Source organism: Mustelus asterias, chromosome 18, assembly GCF_964213995.1.
Source record: "Mustelus asterias chromosome 18, sMusAst1.hap1.1, whole genome shotgun sequence".
NCBI lineage: Eukaryota > Metazoa > Chordata > Chondrichthyes > Carcharhiniformes > Triakidae > Mustelus > Mustelus asterias.
The window spans coordinates 29,102,697-29,125,933 of record NC_135818.1 but is presented as its reverse complement, the minus strand read 5'-3'; the positions used below and the strand labels follow the sequence as shown (position 1 = coordinate 29,125,933).

The following is a 23,237-nucleotide window of genomic DNA, read 5'->3' as shown; positions in this document are numbered from 1 at the left end:
TGTTGAGTCACAGAATCATAGACATAGAATTTTATAGCACAGAAAGAGGCCCTTTGGCCCATTGTGTCTGCACCGGCCATCAAGTACTTATCTATTCTAATCCAGCACTTGGTCTGTAGTCTTTTATGACAAGGTGTGTCAAGTGCTCTTAATGCTTATTAACTGTTATGAGGGTTCCCGCCTCTACCACCCTTTCAGGCATAGAGTTTCAGATTCCCACCACTGTCTGGGTGAAAAAGCTTTTCCTCAAAGCCCCTCTAAATCTCCTGTCCCTTACCTTAAACTTATGCCCCCTGGTTATTGACCCTTCTACTAAGGGGAAAAGCTTATTCCCATCTTTGTCTCTCATAATTGAGGGTTCCCCTCAGCCTCTCTACTCTAAAGAAAACAACCCCAGCCTAACGAGCCTCTCTTACAACTGAAATGCTCCACCAAGGCAACATCCTGGTGAATCTCCTCTGCCTACTTTCCAGTGTAGTCATATCCGTTCTATAGTGTGGTGACCAGAACTGCATACGGTACTCAGCTGTCCGTGGCCAAACAAACATTTTAAAAAGCTCCATCATAACTTCCCTGCTCTTGTACTCAATGCCTCATCTAATAAAGTATCCCACATGCCTTTTTATCAATCTTGTCTCCCTGACCTGCTGCATTCAGGGATTTTTGGACATGTACCCCAAAGTCCCTCAAGTCGTTTGTACTTCCGAGCATCTTCCTGTTCGTTGTGTATTCCCTTGCCTTATTAGTCTTTGTTAGTCCAAAATGCATCACCTTGCACTTTTCAGTGTGAAAAATGGAATCAATTCTCCCAGCTGGTGAGGAATCATAAATCTTTTCGTTCTTTTGACCACTCATTCATGGGAGTATAAATCAATCAACATAAGCTGCATTTCTGCAGGGTGCTACTTAGCAGAAAGGTATTTCTGAAAACACCCAGAGAGACCGGATGCAGAAGGAAAACTATGGAAACTTTGGGCGGCACGGTAGCACAGTGGTTAGTACTGCTGATTCACAGCTCCAGGGACCTGGGTTCAAATCCCGGCTCGGGTCGCTGTCTGTGTGGAGTTTGCACATTCTCCCTGTGTCTGCGTGGGTTTCCTCCGGGTGCTCCGGTTTCTTCCCACAGTCCAAAGATGTGTGGGCTAGGTTGATTGGCCAAGCTAAATTGCCCCTTAGTGTCCCAGGATGCATAGGTTAGAGGGGTTAGTGGGTAAATATGTAGGGATATGTGGATAGGGCCTGGGTGGGATTGTGGTTGGTGCAGACTCGATGGGCCGAATGGCCTCTTTCTGCACTGTAGGATTCTATGACTCTATGAAACTAAACAAATGTGTCTATTGCCTGAATGATGCTTCCAGGGTATTGTATTTTTCATTGAGATCTGTTTTTCTGAAAATATGTTGTGTTCAGCTAAAGCAAGTCCTGTAATATTTGATATATTGAAGAAAATCTTTTGGACATCTTCATGATGCAGATTGATGATTTACGGGGTGATACTGTAGAATTTGAGAAATTTGTGAGAATCCAATTTAAAATTTGAGAGTCATGTTTCTGTGGCTTTTAAATATATTGATTTAGATATTAAACTGAGTAGGTCTGGGATAACTTTAAGAAAATAATGCTATTTAGAGTGCGTGAACTCTAATTTTTGTTAATTGTTCTAGGTCATCATAGAAAGATGTTACATTTAAAGAGATTGAATAATTGTGAAGCTTGATTGATCCATTGAACTGTGCGCTCAGACTGTACCAGATGCTAGTTTTGATGTGCTTGAGTTAATTTCGAACAATAATGTCGAGACTGTATTAAGGGCAAGGAAAAGATTTTAAAAAATAAAATCTGGAGAAATGCACACTTAAGTTCCTATCCTTAAGGGACCCAAAGAAGATGAAACCATACATGTTTAGTGATGATACGCATGCTAATCTTCTGTATTGGTGCGCTCATTCCACTGGCTTCAACAGTGTTTCTGATGGGAGAATGCTTGGGAAACTAAGAAGATGTTAAAAGTACCGTGGCTGCTGAAACCCCCGTTTACTCTTGAGGAGCAGTGGATATGGAATTCGGTTTGTGCTGAAATGTTGGTTTTATTTAAAAAGCTTAAATCTTTAATTAAAGAAAGCAGGGATTCTGCTAATTGTATTAATCATGTTTAATTATATACAGGCATTAAATGAGAATTCGCTTGTTTCCCCAATAAAATGACAGACAGTAACTGGCTATTGGGTATGAGTTACGTGCTTGTAGTACATAACTGTAACTAAATACTTGTAAAAGAGTGCAAAGATTGGCTCGAGTTCTATCCTTTGCCAACTGACTTTTCTCGATTATAACATTGACTTGTTCTGTTAGTGATGAAGTTGATCTATTTATAAGTAAGCCTGGCAAATAACACCAGATTTGCTTCACTGTTCCTCAAATCGGGACGTTGTAGCTGAATCCAAACTCATCTTTACCCAGCATGTATAAATGGCAGAGCTGACGGGATTTTAAATGTGGGCAGGCATCTTGCCTGAATCCTTGTATTGACGGGACAGCTAGTTGTGTGCATCAGTATTTGCAATAGTAATTACTTTCAGTTACAATTTATAGCTTAGCAATTTCACAAGCTGAAGTGTGATACTTCAGTTGCTGTAAGGATAGAACCATTATATCATTTGTTTAATATGTACTTTAATTGAAACTTTTTCCTGTTAATTGTCACTTTAGCCATTCCAATTCCCTGCAATTGTTTTTCCCATTTGTAAAGTGGGCCACAGGATTAAATTAGTGTCTATAGTTCATTTGCTTTATCTTTGCCATGATGGCCATTTACTCCGTGTTCTAAGTTTGTAATCCTGTTACATAGTCCTTGTTATGTGCAAGTTATGAAGTTTCTTTTCTTTAAAACTCTTGAGTCTTGTGACTTGTGCATTGGGTCATGAAATTTCCGACTGTGATGGATACAATATCCCTTTGTTTTACATTGGTCGAAATTTCAGTGTTTATATTGAAAATTGTCTTGAATGTATTGGTTTGCTTTGAACATCAGGTTTTGTACGTTTGGAAAACTCTGCTATTGATAGTCCATTGTATTTTAAATAGTTCTGCCATGTGCTCAGGCTGCAGTGTTGTGTGCTCTAGAATCAATATTTGCATTGCAACCGTATGCATAATTGAACATTTGATTGCTTTGTTAAGAAACCATAACTCAATGGCACAGAGATTTTAAAACAAAATTCCTGAGGCATGTCTGTCTGTGTTGTCATGTTTACATCACTCTATTGCCACCACCTTTGAGAAATTTGTTGAATCTATTCAGGAGGAATTTCTTATTCCGTATGTGGATGGTCCCACTAGAGAGGGGGGCAAAACTTGACTTCCTCTTGCGAAGTAAGAAAGGGCAGATAACAGAAGTGTTCATGAGGCATCACTTTGGGACCAGTGATCGTAATTCCATTAGTTTTAAGATAGCTATAGAGAATGATAGGTCTGTCCCAAAAGTTATAATTCTAAATTGGGGCAAGGCCAATTTTGATGGTATTAGGCAGGAACTTTCAAAAGTTAATTGGGGGAGTCTGTGGGAAGGCAAAGGGACGTCTGGTAAGTGGGAGGCTTTCAGAAATGTGTTGACCAGGGTAAGCACATTCCTTTTAGAGTGAAGGGCAAGGCTGCTTGAATTAGGGAACCCTGGATGAATCGGGATCTTGAGGGCTTGGTTAAGGAGGAGGCATATGACGTGTGTAGGCAGCTGGGATCAAGTGGATCTCTTGAAGAGTACAGGGGTTGTCAGAGCAGGGTTAAGTGAGAAATCAGAAAGGCAAAAAGAGGACACGAGATTGCTTTGGCAGATAAGGCAAAGGAGAATCCAAAGAGCTTCCACAAATACGGTGGCACAGTGGTTAGCACTGCTGCATCACAGTGCCAGGGACCCGGGTTCAATTCCAGCCTCTGGTCACTGTCTGTGTGGAGTTTGCACATTTTCCCCGTGTCTGGGTGGGTTTCCTCTGGGTGCTTTGGTTTCCTGCCACAGTCCAAAAATGTGTGGGCTATGTTGAATGGCCATGCTAAATTGACCCTAGTGTCAAAGGAATTAGCAGGGTAAATACGTGGGGTTACGGGAATAGGGCCTGGGTGGGATTGTGGTCGGTGCAGACTCGATGGGCTAAAGTGCTTCATTTTGCACTGCAGGGATTCTCTGATAAAGGGCAAAAGGACAACTAGGAAGAGAATAGGGCTGCTTAAGGATCAACAAGGTCATCTATGTGCGGATCCACAATAGATGGGTGAGACCCTAAATGAATATTTCTCATCAGTATTTACTGTTGAGAAAGGCATGGCTGTTTGGGAACTTGGGGAAATAAATAGTGATGTTTTGAGGCATGTACACATTACAAAGAAGGACGTGCTGGAAGTCTTGAAGCTCATCAAGGTAGATAAATCCCCGGGATCTGATTAAATGTATCCCAGGATGTTGCGGGAGGCGACAGAGGAAATTGCTGGTCCCTTAGCAGTGATATTTGAATCATCGACAGCCACAGGTGAGATGCCTGAAGATTGGAGGGTGACAAATGTTGTGCCTTCGTTTAAGATGGGCTGTAGAGAAAAGTCTCGAAATTACAGGCCGGTGAACTTAATGTCTGTAGTGGGTGTTGGGAATAGAAGGTATTCTGAGAGACAGGATCTGCAGGCATTTAGAGAGGCAAGGACTGATTAGGGACAGTCAGCATGGGTTTTGAGAGTGGAAAATCATATCTCACAAATTTGATTGAGTTTTTTGAAGGGGTAACCAAGAAGGTAGATGAAGGCAGTGCAGTCAACTTAGCAAGGCCTTTGACAAGGTACCGCATGGTAGGTTGTTACATAAAGTTAAATCTCACGGGATCCAGGGTGAGGTAGCCAATTGGATACAAAATTGGCTTGATGACAAAAGCCAGAGAGTGGTTGTAGAGGTTGTTTTTAAAATTGGAGATCTGTGACCAGCGATGTGCCTCGGGGATCAGTGCTGGGTCCACTGTTATTTGTCACTAATAATGATTTGGATGAGAATTTAGGAGGCATGGTTAGTAAGTTTGCAGATGACACCAAGATTGGTGGCAGAGTGGACAATGAAGAATGTTATCCAGGATTGCAACGGGATCTTGATCAATTGAGCCAGTGGGCTGATGAATGGCAGATGGAGTTTAATTTAGAAAAATGCGAGGTGATACATTTTGGTAGATCAAAACAGGGCTGGACTTGCTCAGTTAATGGTAGGGCGTGTAGAACAGAGATCTGGGGGTACAGGTTCATGGCTCCTTGAAAGTGGAGATGGACAGGGTGGTGAAGAACACATTTGGCATTCTTGTTTTCATTGGTCAGCAAATTGAATACAGGAGTTTTGGACATCTTGTTGAAGTTGTACAAGACATTATGTTGCGAAATTTGGTAGAGTCATTGTAGATCAGGAGGTAGGAAGTTAGAATTTGGTGTTTGTAAAAATGGTAAAATTGTAAAATGCTAGGGAGAAAGCATTGCATGGTGCCTTTAAAAGGTGGTGCTTTTTCTCTGCTTAGAGATTTTGAAAAAATACATATACATAGAGCCTCAAACCGAAACATTTGTATCGAAAGGTCAAGCAGCAGTTTTTACCAAGGCAACAGGCTTTTGAATTTAGACAATTTGAATCAGGCACTTTTAGATACCAAAAATCTATTAAATTTAAGTCTGATCGTTTTAACAACCTCTGAGTAATCCTATTGTGGGAAATATTGACATGTCATCATGGGTATAAAAGAAGGGGGCAGTGGGGCAAAAGTAGAGCAACTACCACCTGCCAGAGCTAACAGCTCTCCACTCTCAACTCGAGAGAGAGAGATTCGTTGGCTCTCACAGCTTCATCTAAGTCTTAGCACCATCTAGATAGCAAAGGTACCAAAGAAGAAATAAGTTCCAGATAGAAGAATCAACAGAGAAGGCTCAGAATATTCCGGAAGAGACAAAACCTGGTTGTAATTTTAAAGAGTGACTAAATTCTATTTTTGTTAATTCTCAGAGAGGGATCAATCTCTGCTTCATAACAATTAGTAAGCTGCACTTGGAATACTGTGTACAGTTCTGGTCACCCAATTATAGAAAGGATATTATTAAACTAGAAAGAGTACAGAAAAGATTTACTAGGATGCTACCAAGACTTGATGGTTTGTGTTATGAGAGGCTCGATAGACTGAGACTTTTTTCCCAGGAGGCTTAGGGGTCATCTTATAGAGGTTTAAAAGAAAATGAGGGGCATCGATAAGGTAGATAGTCAACATCCTTTTCCAAAGGTTGGCTTCAAGAAGACGACCATCATCCCAGTACCAAAAAAAAGCCAAGCAGTGTGCCTTAATGACTATCGGCCGGTGGCTCTGACAGCCATCATTATGAAGTGCTTCGAAAGGTTAGTCATGGCACGAATCAATTCCAGCCTCGGACTGCTTGGATCCACTACAGTTTGCCTGCTGCCGCAATAGGTCCACAGCAAACGTCATCTCCCTGGACCGGCACTCAACCCTGGAAAACCTAGATAACAAAGACAACTATGTCAGACTCCTGTTTATTGACTACAGCTCAGCCTTCAACATCATTATTCCCACGAAACTCATTTCCAAACTCCGTGGCCTGGGCCTCAGCTCCTCCCTTTGCAACTGGATCCTGAACTTCCTCACCACCAGATCACAATTTGTAAGGATAGGCAACAACACCTCCACAATCATCCTCAACACCAGTGCCCCACAGGGCTGTGTTCTCAACCCCCTACTATATTCCTTATACACCTATGACTGTGGCCATATTCCCCTCCAATTCGATTTTCAAGTTTGCTGATAACACCACTGTCGTGGTGACGAGACAGAGTTCAGGAATGAGATAGAGAATCTGGTGAACTAGTGCGGCGCCAACAATCTCTCCCTCAATGTCAACAAAATGAAGGAGATTGTCATTGACTTCAGGAAGCATGTTGGAGAACATGCCCCTGTCTACATCAACGGGGACGAAGGAGAAATGGTTGGGAGCTTCAAGAGTTTAGGTGTCCAGATCACCAACAATCTGCCCTGGTCTCCCCATGCCAACAGTATAGTTAAGAAAGCCCGCCAACGCCTCTACTTTCTCAGAAGACTAAGGAAATTTGACATGTCAGCTGTGATTCTCCAACTTTTACAGATGCACCATTGAAAGCATTCTTTCTGGTTGTAGCACAGATTGGTATGGCTCCTGCTTTGCCCAAGACTACAAGAAACTACAAAAGGTCATGAATGTAGCCCAATCCATAACACAAACCAACCTCCCATCCATTGACTCTGTCTACACTTCCCACTGCCTCGGTAAAGTAGTCAGCATAGTTAAGGACCCCACGTACCCTGGACATTCTCTCTTCCACCTTCTTCCATCGGTAAAAAGATACAAAAGTCTGAAGGCACGTACCAAGCAACTCAAGAACAGCGTCTTCCCTGCTGCTATCTGACTTTTGAATGGATCTACCCCACAATATGTTGATCTTTCTCTACACCCTAGCTATAATTGTTAACGCTACATTCTGCACACACTCCTTTCCTTCTCTATGAATGTTATGCTTTGTCTGTATAGAGCGCAAGAAGCAATACTTTCACTGTATCCTAATATATGTGACAAAAATAAATCAAATCAAAAGGGGAGTCTAAAACTAGAGGGCATAGGTTTGAAGTGCGCGGGAAGAGATACAAAAAGGTCCTGAGGGGCAATTTTTACACACGGGGTGGTGAGTGTCTGGAACAAGCTGCCAGATGTAGTAGTAGAGGCGGATACAATTTTGTCTTTTTAAAAAGCATTTAGACAGTTACATGGGTAAGATTGGTACAGAGGGATATGGGTCAAACATGGGCAATTGGGGCTAGTTTATTGGTTTAAAAACTGGGTGGCGTGGACAAGTTGGGCCGAAGGGCCTGTTTCCATGTTGTAAACCTTTATGACCTTTGCTGAATTCCAGAGGCTAAATGATGCGCAGGAAACAGGCCTTTTGGCCCAACTTGTCCACGCCACCCAGTTTTTACCAATAAACTAGTCCCAGTTGCCCATGTTTGACCCATATCCCTCTGTACCAATCTTGATTTTAAGAGACCCACATTTTAAGAACTCAAGGTACTCAAAACAACATGGAAACAACCATAAATGAAGCTTTGGGAGATTGTGGTGCCTTGATTTGAATATTAGGAAAGAAGATTCCTTTTTTGAAGACGTATCACATGTAAATTCTTGATCAATTTTCTAGAGAGCCAAGAGATCTAGAGTCAGAGGTTTACAGCATGGAAACAGGCCCTTCAGCCCAACTTGTCCATGCCCCCCTTTTTTTTAAAACTCCTAAACTAATCCCAATTGCTCGCATTTGGCCCATATCCCTCTATACCCATTGTACCCATGTAACTATCTAAGTGCTTTTTAAAAGACAAGACTTTGCTGCCTGCCTCTTAACTTGCCCTAAATCTCATCTACCCATCACTGCTTTGCTTGCTCACCTTCCCCAGCCCGTCTTTCTGTTTGATACTGTTCTCGAATCCTTTTCAAATTCTTCCACAGTTGTGATGTCTTTCCCTAAGTCTAAGGATGAGGAGGCAAATCACTTGCTTAAATTATGTAAAGCTGTAATTGAATTGAATGCATAAACAATTGCGGTAGTCAAATGTACACATTCTTATTTAAGCAAATCAGAAGTGTTACAATTAACATTTATGCAGGGCATTTAACTTCCTAAAGTCTTGATGTTTTCTTGAACAATATCAGTAAAAAGACTGACATTTTGTGACATTGCACAACAAAGGAGAAAGTCATAAAAGTGATCAAAAGCTTGAAACAAAATGTCTTTGAGCATCTTAAACAAGAGAGTGTGAGGAGGTAGAAGCGCTAGAGCTGGAATTTTCGAGATTAGGGTCATGGCAGCTGGAGCAATTAAAATTGGAATTGTACAAGAGGCCAGAATTGAGAGTGCAGAGATTTGGGAAGATTGTACGACTAGAGGAAGCTACAGATAGGCTTGCTAGACTGGCTCAGAAGACAGTTAAGAGTTAAGCACTTGGCTGTGGGTACGGAGTCTTGTTTTCGAAGGATAACTTTTCATCCATTACATAGTGAAGCATCTTTGAGAGTTGCTTTGAGAGGGGGTTGTTTTTCAAACTGGAGATCTGTGACCAGCGGTGTGCCTCAGGGATTGGTGCTGGGTCCACTGTTATTTGTCATTTATGTAAATTTGGATGAGCATATAGGAGGCATGGTTAGTAAGTTTGCAGATGACACCAAGATTGGTAGCATAGTGGACAGTGAAGAAGGTTACCTCGGATTGCAACGGGATCTTGATCAATTGGGCCAGTGGGCTGATGAATGGCAGATGGAGTTTAATTTAGACAAATGCAGCGTGATGCATTTTGGTAGATTAAACCAGGGCAGGACTTACTCAGTTAATGGTAGGGCGTTGGGGAGAGTTACAGAACAAAGAGATCTAGGGGTACAGGTTCATAGCTCTTTGAAAGTGGAGTCACAGGTAGACGGAGTGGTGAAGAAGGCATTCAGCATGCTTGGTTTCATTGGTCAGAGCATTGAATACAGGAGTTGGGACATCTTGTTGAAGTTGTACAAGATGTTGGTAAGGCCACACTTGGAATACTGTGTGCAGTTCTGGTCACCATATTATAGAAAGGATATTATTAAACTAGGAAGAGTGCAGAAAAGATTTACTAGGATGCTACCGGGACTTGATGGTTTGAGTTAAAAGGAGAGGCTGGATAGACTGGGACTCTTTTTTTCTCTGGAGCATAGAAGGTTGAGGGGTGACCTTATAGAGGTCTATAAAATAATGAGGGGCATAGATCAGCTAGATGGTCAACATCTTTTCCCAAAGGTAGGGGAGTCTCAAACTAGAGGGCATAGGTTTAAGGTGTTAGTGGAGAGATACAAAAGTGTCCAGAGGGGCAGTTTTTTCTCACACAGGGTGGTGAGTGTCTGGAACAAACTGCCAGGGATAGTGGTAGAGGCAGGTACAATTATGTCCTTTTAAAAAGCGTTTAGACAATTACATGGGTAAGATGGGCATAGAGGGATATGGGCCAAATGCGGGCAATTGGGACTAGCTTAGGGGTTTTAAAAAATGGGTGGCATGGGCAAGTTGAGCTAAAGGGCCTGTTTCTATGCTGTAAACCTCTGACTCTATGAGCTGGGTTTTATGATAAAAATCGACAGCTTCATGGTCATTTTTTATTTCTGGATTTTTTTTTTAAACTGAAGTCCGGTTCTTGAACTGCCATTGTGGGATTTGAGCTCCTTCCATTCCATGTGTTGTCCTCTGCTCAAAGACGGTCCTTGGTTCATTGTCTGCTGATGCTCCCTCTGAGCTGTTTCCTTGGCAATTTATCTGCCATTGCCTTCCACTTTTGGGCAGAGTGAGGAGGCAGTTTCAAATCTACCTCAGCCGTAATGAGAATTGAACTGCATGCTAGCCACCTCAAGAACTGAGATAACTGGCCCCCATATGAGCTTCTGTTCTCTGAATTATTAATCCATGCCTTTCAGTTTCTAGATAAATTACATAATCATTGCACCACCTCCCATCCCAAAAACGTTTCTGACAAGAAGTGTCAAGTTTAAGGTCTTATTTATTCGTCACAAGTAGACTTAACAGTGCAGTGAAGTTACTGTGAAAACCTAGTCGCCCCACTCTGACACCTGTTCGGGTACACAGAGGGAGAATTTTAGCATGGCCAATGCACCTAGCCAGCATGTCCTTCAGACTGTGGGAGGAAACCGGAGCACCCAGAGGGAACCCATGCAGACATGGGGAGAACGTGCAGACTCTGCACAGTGACCCAGGACCCTGAGCTGAGTCAGCAGTTCTAACCACTGTGCCTAACCACAGTGCTAACCAATGTTTATGTTAATTTATCAATCACCAAAATGAGCAGATCAACTATTTGCTTATAAATTACAATTGTTGTGAATTCTGAAGCTACTTTAAAATGGCAAAGACAAAAGGTTAGTCCTAAAAAAGTCATCTTGTGGAATTATGTTTCTACTCATCTTTTGTAACAACCTCAGTGGCTTATGTTGTTGTAGTATCTTCAACTACAAGTTGAAGATACTACAAGTTTTTTTACACAGAGGGTGGTGGGTGCCTGGAACTCGCTGCCGGGGGAGGTAGTGGAAGCAGATACTACAGTGACTTTTAAGGGGTGTCTGGACAAATACATGAATAGAATGGGAATGGAGGGATATGGTCCCCAGAAGGGTAGGGGGTTTTAGTTCAGTCGGGCAGTATGGTTGGTGCAGGCTTGGAGGTCAAAGGGCCTTTTCCTGTGCTGTAATTTTCTTTGTTCTTTGTACTACGTTAGACTTAATATTTCAGTTGTGTACTTAGTTCACCAACGAGTGCAGTGATATTCAAAGACATGCAAATCTGTCTCGAGCAAGTGTGGAAGTCTGGTAATGCATAACAATTTTGACCCAAATACTAATTTATGGAAAAAAATCAAATAGCCAGTTGAGGCTTCAACCCATGATTAGAAGTTTGATCTGCAATGTAGCACTCCTGTACAGTGACAGTTCTGTAATGGAATGCAGCATTTGTTCTACTAACATCTCCCTGTCCTGTTGCAGATACAAGTTTTAAGGTTAGCTGAATGGCTTCTGAGGTCAAAATTGAACCTATTCCAGTTCCAGTCTGAGTGCCGTGTGTTATACATAATCGTGAATTAAAATGCTGGCATTGATGTTGCAAGCCAGTACTTGGATGAGAGAAACAATAAGCTTCTTGTCCCAACATTTCCTTTGCTTACTTCCAAACAGTTAATAGGCGCTTATTTAGATCCCAGCCTTTTGTTGATGCCAAGGTGCTGCTACAAACTGAAGAATTATTGGGGAAATATGAATTATTGCTGTTCATTTTCCTTTATTTCTCACCTCCACGGTGTCCTTGTTATCTGAAGGATTAAGTCCAATTTGGGAGCGGTAACAAGTGCTTTGTCATAATAGTTTTCCCCCTACAGTTCCAAGCTATTCTCTTCAATGTACTAACTCATGCTGCGATAATCTTTTACGAGTGCCAGGTACCATTTAGTATCTCACCTGGGGACCCATTGTTCATGTAAGACTAGACAATGAGTGTCACCATTTGTCTAGTTTGACATTCTGACATACTCGTGCATGCAATTTTCTAGCAAATTTAGATAATGATCAGGATGGAAACCCCAGGTAGAATCTTTTTCTTTCTTTGGTTTTCCACAAACAACAAGACTATGCTGAGCTTGAATCTGAAATGACAGTCCAAGCTCTTGTCACTAAATAATGTGAAAATTATGCTGCAGATACTTGGGGCATTATTGTGAAAGTAGGCTTGCTGCATCAGTCACATGGATTTATTTTGTATTTTGTGGAGTCGTGGAAGGTTACAGCTAATTTTTGTCAGTATTTTTCCTAATTACATTCTCTGGCTTTCTCCCTCAAACTTAGTGTTTAATACACCATTTTTAGATGAGCTGAAACTGTTCCCACTTGAGAGCAAGAGGGCACAGATTTGAAGTAATCAGCAAAAGAAGCAAAAACAATGTGAGAAAAAGAGTGTGATTCAGGTCTGGAATGTGTTGTCTGGGAGTGTAGTGTGATGGAGGCATTCAAAAGGAAATTATCCTGTGTGCGAAAAGGGAAGAATTTGCAGGGTTATGGGGAAGGTGGGTGTGTTGCCACAGTGGGAGAATTTTAGAGAGCCAGTGCAGACACAGTGGGCTGAATAATCTCCTCTGCGCTGTAATGATTCTGTCCAAAGGGTGTAAAATGCCAATTTGCCAGCAAAATTGAAACCCAGTGGATTAAAAGTGACAATGGTAAATGGATTGAAAGCTGACTGACAGCAAACCAAGAGTACTGGTAAATAGTTGTTCAGACCAAAGTAAGGTATAGAGTGCATTTCCCCTGCATTTGCTTATTGCTTCTCTTGATTATATGTTATTGAGTTAAACTTAGATGAACATGGCACAATTTCAAATTTGTAATATTTAACTGTTGTCCGTATTTTAAGAGGATATAGACAGTCTAATGGACTGGATGAGCCCATGGCAGATGAAATCAACCAAGTGTGAAGTGATAAATTTTGTTCAGAAGAATGGGGAGAGGTAATATACATAATATGTAATTTTAAAGGCGTGCAGAAGGACAGGGGGGTGCATGCACATATGGCAGACCGGGTTAAGAAAGTGGTCCTACAGTAGAAAAGCAAGGCAGTTACGTTGAACCTTTATGGAGCTTTTCTTGGCTTCACTGGAATATTGAATATTGTATCCAAATTTGAGCATTGCACTTAAGAAAACATGTGGATGATTTATCATAGAAATCATAGAAACCCTACAGTGCAGAAGGAGGCCATTCGGCCCATCGAGTCTGCACCGACCACAATCCCACCCCACATATTTACCCGCTAATCCCTCTAACCTACGCATCCCAGGACTCTAAGGGGCAATTTTTAACCTGGCCAATCAATCTAACCCACACATCTTTGGACTGTGGGAGGAAACCGGAGCACCCGGAGGAAACCCACGCAGACACGAGAAGAATGTGCAAACTCCACACAGACAGTGACCCGAGCCGGGAATCGAACCCGGGACCCTGGAGCTGTGAAGCAGCAGTGCTAACCACTGTGCTACCGTGCCGCCCTTTAGAGAAGTTACAGAAATTATTTCCAAGAATGGTTCCAGGGATGAAAAATTTGGCTTATGCTTCTTTAGAGAAGTGCAGGAAAATTAATAGAAGTGTTCAAAATCATGCAAAACCTGTACAGAGTAGATGGAGAGAAACCGGTCCCATTGGCAGAAGTGTTGAGAACTAGAGGACACTAATTTAAGGTGATTGACAAAATAACTAATGGTGAAATGAGGAAAAGCTTTGACATAGCGAGTGGTACATATACTAAAATTGGAACGGTACAGAGAAGATTAGCATGGTCCCTGCACAAGGATGACATGCAAATTCACGAGTGGTTAGGATTTGAAATGCCTGAAAGGATCGCAGAGGCAGATTCAATTGTGGCTTTAAAAAGGGAATTGGATAGGCACGTGAAGGAAAAGAATTTGCAGGGTTACAGGGAAAGGGTGGAGGAGTGGGAATTTATAAATTGCATTTGCAAAGAGTTGACACTGGCTTGATGGAGCAAATCTTCTTCTGTGCTGTAACCCTTCTGTGATTCTTCTCCACTCACTTGACCTGAACTTATCCCTTTGTGTCTTCTGCAGTCTCCTTGCAGTTTGCTTTCCCATCTAACTTTCTATATGATATATTATACTTGGTCTCCTCATCAAAATCATTGATTGTATATCAGTGAGACCAAGTAATTTCTGCCTGCCAGATTCTTTTTATTCTTCTTTTGATTTCTGTCCGTTAAACAATTCTTAATCCATGCTAATATTTTACCTCCAAACTCGGTAGTCATAATTGTGTATAATAACCTTTTGTATGACACTTTTTCAAATGTTTTTGAAAAGCGCAATATTTGTTGGTTCTCCCTCATCTACCAATCCTGCACTGTTCCTGGGATATGCACATGCGCATGTGATCTATGAAAACGTTAGACTTTTCTGCTGCTTGAATAAGATTAATTGGGCTTTTTTGAATTGGCAAGCTCAGCCTACAATTGCGAACCCCAAGTGCGCAGTCTTAGAAGGAGATTTACTTTTGTTGTTGTTGCAGCGGTGATGTGGGTCCCTTGATTGATTGATTGTCTGGCACGCAGGAAAGCCGCTAAAATTGGATTTTGCCAGCATTGGGTATTTACATTTAAAGTACCTTTACAACTGGTACTGCCTTCAAGATGTGCCAAAGTTTACTTCAATTTGGTACAGCCCTTTGTGAATTTGTGCATTTATTCAACCCATGGAAATGGATGGTTTGATGCACCGGTGCTATAAATTCAGAACAAAATCAGTTTTTTAATCTAGCACTATACGTCTTCTCCAATCCTTCAACACTGCAGAAGCTTCTTAACTAGAGAAAAGCATTTAACCCTTTTGAAATGTATTCTTCTGCAAATTACTCTCTCTTGGCAGCATACAGTCTGAAAATGATGTTTTGTGTTGGGATGCATTTACAAAATTAATCGTGACAATGTTGTCGATCCTTTTATTATGCTAAGAAAAAGCTGCCCCATGTTAAAGTTGTATGTCAGCATTGCATTAATTATTTTGCAATCTGAAATTGGTTGCTTTCGGCAAACTGTAAAAATAAGTTCCGATTCAGTAAGTTTATATAAAACTTATGGATGAGATTGGAGTGAAGACCTAGGGAGGGTTTTTTGCATTTATATAGACAATTAACATTAGTGAAGTGTCATTTCACTTGAAGGAATACTTGAGATATTGCAGCAATACACTGAATACACTAGTCATTAAAAATATTATTCATTATAAATGGTGAGGTATGTAACAGTAATGAAGCCTGTCCTCCGTATCCTCATCTTTTATCTGAAACTTGCTATAAGATCGTTGTCTTGTAATGCACGGAATCAAAATAGCCATTCAGTAACTGTTCATTTGTCGTGGATATTCCATTATTTAAGCATTATTTCAGTGTTTTGAAGTTGATGGTTCTTTACATTTTGGCATTGAGGTTTTGCTTTTGGAGAAAATGTTGCGCTTGGCAATTTTTAATTGGCCATAATCTCAAGTAGTTGAAGAAAATTATATATTGTTGGGTGAGATGAAGTAGAGTGGGACGAGGCTTGTGTGGAAGATAAAAACAGCAGCAACGTGAGGATATAATTGCTTGTTTCTGTACGACAACTTCTATGTAAAAATTGCTAAGGTTGCACTTGCAGGTTTGCTCTCAATTGGTATGTCATGTGTTATGACTGCTTGTGGCTTATTAGATCTGTAGATGGTTTTCACATTCCTCGCCACTGGGCTATGGAAGAACAGCATCATGCACACGGAATGCGATTGAGCGCTTTATTGTTGCAGCAGTGCTATTCATGGTGGAAGTGTTATACTCCAGATGCTTCTGGTACACAACTACAGTATTGTGATGGTGTATGATGGTGGCTTGGCTGCTGATTAAGTTTTATGTTATGCTCCTTGAGTGCTGTTGGAGAGAGAATTGTATCACATTCTTAACCTACACTGTGTGGGGAGTGAGGTTTTGGGGAGTTGGGAAGTGAACCCACTCAACCGCCCAATTGGCCTCCCAATAGTAACAGGGATGTTGAGGAGCAGATAGGGAAACAGATCCTGGAGAGATGTAGGAATAACAGGGTTGTCGTGATGGGAGACTTTCATTTCCCAAACATCGATTGGAATATCCCTAGGGTAAGAGGTTTGGATGGGGAGGAGTTTGTTAGGTGTGTTCAGGAGGGCTTCCTGACACAGCATGTGGATAAGCCTACAAGACGAAAGGCTGTACTCAATCTGGTACTGGCTAATGACAGGTGTCGGATCTCTCAGTGGGGGAGCATCTTGGGGATAGTGATCATAACTCTACCTCCTTTACGCTAGCATTGGAAAGAGATGGGATCAGGCAAGCTAGGAAAGTGTTTATCTGGAGTAAGGGGAAATATAAAGCCATCAGGCAGGAGATTAGAGGCACAAATTGGAAGGAGGCATTCTCGAGGAAAAGTACTGAAGTAAGGTGGCAGATTTTCAAGGAATGTTTGTCTGGAGTTCTGCATGACAACGTTCTGATGAGACAGGGAGGTGTTGGTAGGTTACGGGAACCGTGGTGCACGAAAGTTGCGCTGAACCTAGTGAGAAAGAAAAGGAAAGCGTACAAAAGGTTCAGAGAGCTAGGCGATGATAGGGATCTAGATGAGTATACGGCTTGTAGGAAGGGACTTAAGAAAGAAATTAGGAGAGCCAGAAGGGGTCACGAGAAGGCCTTGGGAGGTAAGATTAAGGAGAACCCTAAGGCGTTCTATAAATATGTGAAGAGTGAAAGGATGAGATGTGAAGGAATAGGACCTAAAAAAGATGAAGGTGAGAGTCTGTACAGAACCGGAAGAAATAGCAGAGGTGCTGAATGAATATTTTATCTCAGTATTCACGGTGGAAAAAGACCTGGGTGGTTGTACTACAGGATTGAGGCGGACTGAAAAGATTGAGTATGTAGACATTAAGAGGATGTGTTGGAAATTTTGAATAGCATCAAGATAGATAAGTCGCCGGGACCGGATGGGATGTACCCCAGGTTACTGTGGGAGGCGAGGGAAGAGATTGCAGAGCCTCTGGCGATGACCTTTGCGTCGTCGATGGAGTCGGGAGAGGTTCCGGAGGATTGCGGATGTGGTTCCTATATTCAAGATATATATTCCTATACCCAGCCATGATCTTGTTGAATGGCGGGGCAGGCTCGAAGGGCCAGATGGCCTACTCCTGCTCCTATTTCTTATGTTCTTAAGAAAGGGAATAGGGATAGCCCAGGAAATTACCGACCAGTGAGTCTAACCTCAGTGGTTGGTAAGTTGATGGAGAAGATCCTGAGGGACAGGATTTATGAACATTTAGAGAAATTTAGTATGCTCACAAGTAGTCAGCACGGCTTTGTCAAAGGCAAATCGTGCCTTACGAGCCTGGTGGAGTTCTTTGAAGATGTGACTAAACACATTGACGAAGGAAAAGCGGTAGATGTGGTTTACATGGACTTCAGCAAGGCGTTCGATAAGGTCCCCCATGCAAGACTTCTCGAGAAAGTGAGGGCATCGGATCCAAGGGGCCTTGTGGATTCAGAACTGGCTTGCCTGCATTATGTCGAGGGCATCCTGAAACCCATTGTACAAAGAACCCCCAGCTTTTGTCGCGACACGACGGACTTCCTACAGAAACTCGGCACACATGGAGCAGTTGAACCAGGAGCGCTCCTCGTCACAATGGATGTCTCGGCACTCTACACCAGCATCCCCCATGACGATGGCATTGCTGCAACGGCCTCAGTGCTCAGCGCCAACGACTGCCAGTTTCCAGATGCAATTTTACATCTCATCCGCTTCATCCTGGACCACAATATCTTCACCTTCAACAACCAGTTCTTCATCCAGACACACGGAACATCCATGGGGACCAAATTCGCACCTCAATATGCCAACATCTTCATGCACAGGTTCGAACAAGACTTCTTCACCACATGGGACCTTCAACCGATGCTATACACTAGATACATCGATGACATTTTCTTCCTTTGGACTCATGGTGAACAATCACTGAAACAACTCTATGATGACATCAACAAGTTCCATCCCACCATCAGACTCACCATGGACTACTCTCCGGAATCGGTTGCATTCTTGGACACACGCATCTCCATTAAGGACAGTCACCTCAGCACCTCACTGTACCGCAAGCCCACGGATAACCTCACGATGCTCCACTTCTCCAGCTTCCACCCTAAACACGTTAAAGAAGCCATCCCCTACGGACAAGCCCTCCGTATACACAGGATCTGCTCGGATGAGGAGGATCGCAACAGACACCTCCAGATGCTGAAAGATGCCCTCATACGAACAGGATATGGCGCTAGACTCATTGATCAACAGTTCCAACGCGCCACAACGAAAAACTGCACCGACCTCCTCAGAAGACAAACACGGGACACAGTGGACAGAGTACCCTTCGTTGTCCAGTACTTCCCCGGAGCGGAGAAGCTACGGCATCTCCTCCAGAGCCTTCAACATGTCATTGATGAAGACGAACATCTTGCCAAGGCCATCCCCACACCCCCACTTCTTGCCTTCAAACAACCGCACAACCTCAAACAGACCATTGTCCGCAGCAAACTACCCAGCCTTCAGGAGAACAGTGACCATGACACCACACAACCCTGCCACAGCAACCTCTGCAAGATGTGCCGGATCATCGACACAGATGCCATCATCTCACGTGAGAACACCATCCACCAGGTACACGGTACATACTCTTGCAACTCGGCCAACGTTGTCTACCTGATACGCTGCAAGAAAGGATGTCCCGAGGCATGGTACATTGGGGAAACTATGCAAACGCTGCGACAACGGATGAATGAACACCGCTCGACAATCACCAGGCAAGACTGTTCTCTTCCTGTTGGGGAGCACTTCAGCGGTCACGGGCATTCGGCCTCTGATATTCGGGTAAGCGTTCTCCAAGGCAGCCTTCGCGACACACGACAGCGCAGAGTCGCTGAGCAGAAACTGATAGCCAAGTTCCGCACACACGAGGACGGCCTCAACCGGAATATTGGGTTTATGTCACACTATTTGTAACTCCCACAGTTGCGTGGACCTGCAGAGTTTCACTGGCTGTCTTGTCTGGAGACAAGACATATCTTTTTAGCCTGTCTTGATGCTCTCTCCACTCACATTGTTTTGTTTCTTAAAGACTTGATTAGTTGTAAGTATTCGCATTCCAACCATTATTCATGTAAGTTGAGTCTGAGTCTTTATAAGCTCTGTTTGTGAACAGAATTCCCACTCACCTGAAGAAGGGGCTTAGAGCTCCGAAAGCTTGTGTGGCTTTTGCTACCAAATTACCTGTTGGACTTTAACCTGGTGTTGTTAAACTTCTTACTGTGTTTGCCTGCAGAAGGCAGAGAGTGGTTGTAGATGGGTCTTTTTCTGGATGGAGGTCGGTCACCAGTGGAGTGCCCCAGGGATCTGTTCTGGGACCCTTGCTGTTTGCCATTTTAATAAATGACCTGGATGAGGAAGTGGAGGGATGGGTTGGTAAGTTTGCCGACGACACGAAGGTTGGTGGTGTTGTGGATAGGTAGGAGGGATGTCAGAAGCTGCAGCGTGACATAGATAGGATGAAAGACTGGGTGGAGAAGTGGCAGATGGACTTCAACCCGGATAAATGTGTAGTGGTCCATTTTGGCAGGTCAAATGGGATGAAGGAGTATAATATCAAGGGTAAGACTCTTAGCAGTGTAGAGTATCAGAAGGACCTTGGGGTCTGGGTCCATAGGACTCTTACATCGGCCTCGCAGGTACAGGAGGTGGTTAAGAAGGCGTATGGTGTGCTGGCCTTCATCAATCGAGGGATTGAGTTTAGGAGTCTGGAGATAATGATGCAGCTTTATAAGACCCTCGTCAGACCCCACTTGGAGTACTGTGCTCAGTTCTGGTCGTCTCATTACAGGAGGGATGTGGAAATTATTGAAAGGGTGCAGAGAAGATTTACAAGGATGTTGCCTGGATTGGTTGGCATGCCTTATGAGGATAGGTTGAGGGAGCTCAGTCTTTCCTCCTTGGAGAGACGAAGGATGAGAGGTGACCTGTTAGAGGTGTACAAGATGTTGAGAGGTATAGATTGGGTGGATTCTCGGAGGCTTTTTCCCAGGGCTGAAATGGCTGCTACGAGAGGAAACAGGTTTAAGATGCTGGGGAGTAGGCACAGAGGAGATGTCAGGGGTAAGTTTTTCACTCAGGGTGGTGGGTGAGTGGAATCGGCTGCCATCAGTGGTGGTGGAGGCAAACTTGATAGGGTCTTTTAAGAGACTTCTGGATGAGTACATGGGACTTAATCGGATTGAGGGTTATAGGTAAGCCTATATATAAGTCTAGGTAGGTAGGGACATGACCGCCGCAACTTGTGGGCCGAAGGGCCTGTTTGTGCTGTATTTTTTCTATGTTTCTATGTTCTAACTGCAAAATACCCAGCCTCTGCTTCAGTAACAATGGCATCTATTGTGGTGGGTCAAGTTGAGTTTCTGGTTAACGTCGAGCTCCCAGAGCATTGACAGTGCAGGATTTGGCAATGGTAATGCCATTTAATATGGATGGAAGGTGGTGAGATCTTGTTGAAGATAATGGTTGCCTGGCATTTGGCACAAATATTACCTCCCAGTTGCCACCGAGCCTATTGTTGCACTCATGCTCCTTGTGGACATGGACTGCTTGATTATTTGAGGAATTACAAATGGAGCTTAACACTGCATTTATTCCCAAACACTCCACCGCTGACTCTGATTGGAGGAAAGGTCATTGAAGCAGCTGAAGATGGTTTGACCTAGTTCCCATTACCCTGACTAACTCCAGTAATGTTTTGGGGCTGAGAAGACTGATCTTCGAGAACCATAACCATGGTTTGTAAGGAGAGAAAAGAGCTGAAGTTTCAAGTCCAGATGACCCTTTGTCAAAGCTAACATTCATAGAAAGTGGGAGATATTTATCCTGCAAGGTGAGGGAATGAAAGATGAGTCATAGCCACAGAAACCAGGGAAAAAGGCTGCTAATGGTGGTCTATAGAGAGAATAAAAGGTGTGAATGGGCAAACGGCAGAGAAGCTAAAATCAGAGAGTAAGCTGTGACAGATGAAGATGGGGGGGGCGGGGGGAGTAAAATTGAGAAAAAGGGGGATAAAATAGGGGCAAAGAGTGGGAGGAGAAAATAAAAATGAAGAAAGACAATAAAGAAATAAAAGCTAGAGAACAGTTAAAAAATTAAATGAACTGAAAACAAAGGGGTCGAGGTGGGGTATAGTGTAGTTAAACAGGTTATTGATGAGTAAATGCCATTTGATGCAATGTTGATAATCATCAGCGCGGATAGGCTAATGGGATGGTAATTGGCAGGAGTGGATTTGTTTTGCTTTTTATCATGGACAGGTCATGACTGTACACTTGGACCACCAAGCAGCATCATGAAAGTGTTGTACCTGGGAATATCTTGGCTAGTTCTGGCACATAGGTCACAAATGTGATGAAACACCATTAGATGCAATATAAGGGAATACATCCAACCAGCTTTGCAATCCAATGTAAATGTGGTCTTCTGCAACTTTATAGAAAGAGAAGGTATACAAATATATGGCAATGATATCACCACTTGATCTTCCTCCCACCTACTTAAAAAAAAAGTTTTTATTTATCAAGCCATCTTACCTTTGTTCTAGTTACAAAGAACAATACAGCACAGGAACAGGCCCTTCGGCCCTCCAAGCCCGCGCCGCTCCCTGGTCCCAACTAGACCATTCTTTTGTATCCCTCCATTCCCACTCCGTTCATGTGGCTATCTAGATAAGTCTTAAACGTTCCCAGTGTGTCTGCCTCCACCACCTTGCCCGGCAGCGCATTCCAGGCCCCCACCACCCTCCGTGTCCTTCTGATATCCGTGTTAAACCCCCCCCCCCTCACCTTGAACCTATGACCCCTCGTGAACGTCACCACCGACCTGGGAAAATGCTTCCCACCGTTCACCCTATCTATGCCTTCCATAATTTTATACACCTCTATTAGGTCACCCCTCATCCTCCATCTTTCCAGTGAGAACAACCCCAGTTTACCCAATCTCTCCTCATTTCTGTTCACAAACAGAGCTTATAAAGACACAGACTCAATTTACATGAATAATAGTTGGAATGCGAATACTTACAACTAATCAAGTCTTTAAGAAACAAAACAATGGGAGTGGAGAGAGCATCAAGACAGGCTAAAAAGATGTGTATTGTCTCTAGACAAGACAGCCAGTGAAACTCTGCAGGTCCACGCAACTGTGGGAGTTGCTAAACCCTTCCATACCAGGCAACATCCTGGTAAACCTCCTCTGCACTCTCTCAAGCCTCCACGTCCTTCTGGTAGTGTGGCGACCAGAACTGGGCGCGGTATTCTAAATGCGGCCGAACCAATGTTCTATACAACTGCAACATCAGACCCCAACTTTTATACTCTATGCCCCATCCTATAAATGACGCTGCGACAACGGATGAATGAACACCGCTCGACAATCACCAGGCAAGACTGTTCTCTTCCTGTTGGGGAGCACTTCAGCGGTCACGGGCATTCGGCCTCTGATATTCGGGTAAGCGTTCTCCAAGGCGGCCTTCGCGACACACGACAGCGCAGAGTCGCTGAGCAGAAACTGATAGCCAAGTTCCGCACACACGAGGACGGCCTCAACCGGGATATTGGGTTCATGTCACACTATTTGTAACTCCCACAGTTGCGTGGACCTGCAGAGTTTCACTGGCTGTCTTGTCTGGAGACAATACACATCTTTTTAGCCTGTCTTGATTCTCTCTCCACTCCCATTGTTTTGTTTCTTAAAGACTTGATTAGTTGTAAGTATTCGCATTCCAACTATTATTCATGTAAATTGAGTCTGTGTCTTTATAAGCTCTGTTTGTGAACAGAATTCCCACTCACCTGAAGAAGGGGCTTAGAGCTTCGAAAGCTTGTGTGGCTTTTACTACCAAATAAACCTGTTGGACTTTAACCTGGTGTTGTTAAACTTCTTACCATCCTATAAAGGCAAGCATGCCATATGCCTTATTCACTACCTTCTC

At 43.1% G+C, this 23,237-nt stretch overlaps 1 protein-coding gene and 1 pseudogene across 16 annotated transcripts in view; both read left to right on the top strand.

Annotated features, from left to right (window-relative positions):
* numb (NUMB endocytic adaptor protein) overlaps positions 1–23,237 on the top strand; it is a 250,389-nt gene that overhangs the window by 48,607 nt on the left and 178,545 nt on the right. The gene's annotated exons all lie outside the window — the stretch shown is intronic.
* On the top strand, positions 13,900–13,994 carry LOC144507391 (U6 spliceosomal RNA; annotated as a pseudogene).